Raw genomic sequence first — 4,858 nt, 5'->3', positions numbered from 1 at the left:
AACAGCACTCCTGGCCTCTGCCCACTAGATACTAGTCATACCTTCTTCAGTTGTGATAACCAAAAATGTCTCCAGACATTGCCGAATGTCTTCTTGGGACAAAACTGCTCCCCATCAGAACTCCTGGTCTAGAGAATTCTGAAGCATCTCAGTGAGGAGCCCAGAAATAATTACCAGCATGATGAAACGATGTGACTAAGCAGCTCTGGTATGTCTTCCTGGGTATTCTTTTGCCATGTTATGTCATTATTTGCTAACAGCAGGTGTGTCTGGTTTCTCATATCTGAAATAAATACATGGTACCGGCTGGTACCAGCTATTGGTTTTTAAAACAACATGTGGTGAATCTTTAACTTTGTAGTTTACTTATAAAATGAACAACCATCTTCTTAGTTTTCTAGAATCCAGTGGCTGTACACTTGGCAGGAAACTACAAATGACCTCAATCTCTTTAAATATTTAAGCCAGTCCACATGTCTTTCCTTGACTTGATGTTCGGTCATATCAGGAATTTTGTGTGTGTGTGTGTGTGGAGGGAGCGGGGGCAGGGGGTTCTGTGTAAAATAAACTAGGTCCCTTGTCTATGTTTAAATATGTTTGTTAGAATTTATGAAGGTCGATATTATGATCATGACATATTAATACATCACAAAACATTGAAGAGCTACAAAAGGACAAATCATCTCTCAAGTGGGGCTTTTCGGTCATTAAATTGCTGACAACAGACTCTGGCAAGTGTTACCTGATCCTTTTTATTTTAGTGGGCCCTGGCCCCCAGGGCATCTCTCATACCATTTTTCTGCCAGTTAAAACACTTCCTCTCCAATCCCTTAAAATTTATCCAAGGCCAACAAAAAAAGCCACTTCCTCCATAATTGCTTCCAGAACCCTCAATCAGAAGACCCACTTCCTTCCACAGAACCCACACATCATCTCGTACCCATCACTATTCTACTTTACATTCCATTGAATTCAGTACCTGGGTTCTCAACCCTGTAAATCATTTAAGGGTAAGGATCATGCTTTATTCATCTCTGTATCCCCAAATACTTAGTGTAGTACCTTGCACATAGAAACCACTCAGCACATTTTTGTTGAGAGAATGTATCCTTTCGTTAAATTAATCCTTCTCTGTAATCAGAAATCAATATTTGGCAGCAAGACAAAATCAGTTGCTAACTCTATTTCTCCTGTCGGGCTGCAAGAATCAGGAGCGTGGCGGGATCCAGGTGTCGAGTCTTCTCGTCCTAAATCTCGTTCTAAATCTCTCACTTACAGAGTGAGAGGTTTTCCTCTGGGATGTTCATTAATCTCAAATGTTCCCTGCTTTGAGTTTCTTTCCCATTTGGGAGTTAACCACAATCTTCTGTGTTAATTTCATTGATGGAGTGCATGAAGCAATCTTGCCCACGTCTGGTTTATCTGACTAAAAACCCCAAAGGAACTTGAGTCCTTTGAAGGATTCACAGTTTCCCCTCAATAAGACACTTGGTAAATCGCGGTTTGGGTCATCTTGGTTATTCTTCTTTCTCAGTGGCCCACGGAACCTGCTTTGCTTTCCCTCTTGACAGGCCCTGTTGTTTACTATCCAAGGATCCTACTATGTGGATACTGATCCTCTTTTAGAAGGCACTACCCTCCAGTATTGCTCTTTATCTCCCATGTGCAGAAAATAAGTCTTAGCTCAGATTCAAGCTGGCCGTTGTTTTGCGGTTGAAAATGTTTGTACATGATGACTACTCACAGAGACAAAGAAAGTTGTAGCTGCTCTGTTTTTAAAGGTGGACCTAATTGTTCTCACACCTTACCCTGTGGGGTAGTGTGTGTGTGTGGTGGGGGGGAGGGGGGCGGGGTGAGGTAGCGTGGGAAGTGGGGCCTTACACTTCCCATTAAGGTACTCTTAATTTGGCCTTTTCCTGTTTAAATACAGTCATCTCATCAGGTCAACAGTTTCTATTCAGCAAATGCTCCACCTTGAAGATTCTATCTTCCTCCCGTTTCTCCTCAAGATTCTCCAATGGGAACTAAAATTATTCAGAAAACCGTTTTTCACCAAAGCTTGGCTTTCAAGACTACTATTTATCTTGAGCTAAAAAAAAAAAAAAAAAAAAAAAAAATCCCACTTTTATTTCAAACCTTGACATTCTTTTGTCTTCTTTTTTTTTTTTTTTTTAAAAAAAATAATTGTTATCATCTTAGAGGCAAATGGATGATGTTGGCTTTTTGATTAATTTTTTTTCTGGCTTTTGTTTTCTTGAGCCTACCTTTCACCAAGTAGACAATTTAGTTGGCTACATGATTCATTTGGCTTTCTATATCCTTTAAAAGAAAAAAAAAGAAAGAAAAATTATTATGCATTAAGGCTATATAAATTCTAAAAAGATATAGTCACTAATGATATTTAACTAGATCTTCACAAATTCTAAATGAAAGAGAATTTCACACTTCTGTAAAGCAAGGGAAAAAACACTTACATAGACCTGGGCCAAGAAATAGCTGATTTATGCTTTCCTAGGATCGGCTGTAGCTGTAGCCAAGAAAATATCTTCTTTCATGTACAAAGGTCATGACACAGTCCTACTTTAAATGAACTTAATCCTGGATCACATTTACACCAGTAGACAAACTCGTATTTCTTGTTAGACAGTTAAAAGATTACGTGTTGCTAAAGGTATAAAATTTGAATGACATAATGTAGAAGGAAACAAAATACTTCCTTTTAGCCCAGTTCTAAGCTACTGTGACAATGCACCCAAATAAGCTAAAAAGATCTGAGATGGACCAATGCCATATTTATAACACAAACTCAGATAATTTCCATATTAGTCCAATAGTGTATAATTATTTATCTTATGGCTCTCCCAATGGTTATCAAGGGATAGAGAAGTTATTTCTTTGGTCTGCATGCATGTTGGACATCTGCCTGCTTCATTCTCAAATGAAAAAACCTAGATTGTGGGAATTATTTCGCATAGTTGGTCATGGAATTATTCAGTTGTGGAGTTAAAATGAACATTAGAAATCATTTTTATTCAATCTCATTTTACAAATTCATTTCAGCAAATGCTTATTGAATACCTGAGGCTCAGAGACCTAGTAAGTGCTGTCAGCACTTGCTATGCATTGAATCACCTAGAGATATTTAAAAAATATGCACACGTGGGCTCCAACTGAGGAATTCTGATAAAATTGCTCTGGTGTGAGCCCTGGCTATTGGAAGTTTAAAAAACTTATCAGGTGATTCTCATGAACCCAAGACTATCTTCTCCCTGTTAAAAATAATAATAATAAAATGCCTTAAAATTTTAAATTTAATTTTAATTTTTTATTTAAATTAACCAATTTGATGAAGTAATGGGGAAAAAAATTAGAGGAACTCTCCAGATGCTTCCTTACTTCTATAGGTTTTCATTAACCTTGTTCCTTTTACCTCTCTATTTTCCCAGCTAGTCCACCCGCATTTTAAAAATAAAATTGAATGCCTGCTGTAGAATTCACAAATCCCATTTACTTAAAATGTGATTTTACTCCTCACATGGATACTGTGAAAATATTTTCAGTTAAGGTTAAATCGTTCTTCGTAGCTGACTGACTTTTCCTGCCTACCTGAGCTATGAAAGAGCCTAGAACTTCAGGCTCAGTGGTGAACCTCAGCCCGCCTGCTGCCCAGCAGTCCTAAACTCCTCCATTTCCAAGGGAAGATCAACAGTATTTGAGGCTCTCAGAAACTGGAGACAAATTTGAGAGAGCATTTGAAGGATCTTAAGGCCTGAGACAATGGTTCAGATTAAAATGGTCAGAAATGGGGAAATGGAGAGCGTGCCAGTTTTAGGTATGGAAATGTTATGTGAGATCGACCCCTAGTGGGCACCTGAACTATTACAGTTGTTCAGCATTTGAATGGAGGAGCCGCTGTTTGACGCTGGAAAGTTCCTTTCCACGTCAGACCACAAGCGCTCTAAACGGAGACTGATTTCAGATGGCAGAAACATAACATTCTCTATATTATACATAAACATATCATATTAACGTTTCACGGGCTCCGGCAGAGGATCTCTGTGCTTCTCTCTAAAACAGACTTGGAACCGTTCAGTTGTTTTTTACCATTTGCAGAGGAAAATCCTAGAAACTCCTTAATGTAGAAAAAAAAAAATGGTCCCACATGATCTTGTCTCTTCTCATCTCTCCATCCTTACCTCTCGATTCTTCAGGGTTCCGTTCATAGGGGCAGGATGAGAAGTTTTCCAGGTAGAGAAGGAAGGGAAAGCATTCAGAATGGGGTGTTCTATATGTAACGACCCAAATGGATTAAACAGTATGGTGTTTTTAGGGAAGTGCAAATGTGTTCGTATTTCTGAAGTATATAATACAAGTGAGGATGGGCAGCTGGGCCTTTCAGACAGACACAAGGGAACAGAAAGATTTCTCCACTCCAGAACAAAGTGCAAGCACGGTGGTTTTTATTACTGACATTCCCCAGAAGAGGCAGTGGGAGTAGTGGAGAAGGTGGCCCGACAGGAAGCTCATGTTCTGTCGAAGCTGGACAGCCTGTCCTCAGCTCCACTGACTAGTATGGGAAAGGGGGTCTAATGCTGTGGAATTTTCCACATTTTCAAGAGAATCCCCAAATTTGGATTTTTTATGAGAATTCTGCTCTCTGAAACCTCCATTCATTCATTCAATATTTGTTGAGTGCCTACTGTGTCTTGTTCTAGGCCTGAGGACACAACAAAGAACAAAACAGACATGAGTCCCCTACCTTGGGGGCACGTCCTGTCTAATGGGAGAGACAAATAATTTTTAAAACTATTAAAGTATTAAATATATTAGATGGTAAAAGTGCTATGGAGAGAAATAA

The sequence above is a fragment of the Pteropus medius genome, unplaced genomic scaffold (genome assembly GCF_902729225.1).
Source record: "Pteropus medius unplaced genomic scaffold, Ma_sr-lr_union100, whole genome shotgun sequence".
NCBI classification, from domain to species: domain Eukaryota; kingdom Metazoa; phylum Chordata; class Mammalia; order Chiroptera; family Pteropodidae; genus Pteropus; species Pteropus medius.
This window is presented reverse-complemented; position numbering follows the sequence as displayed.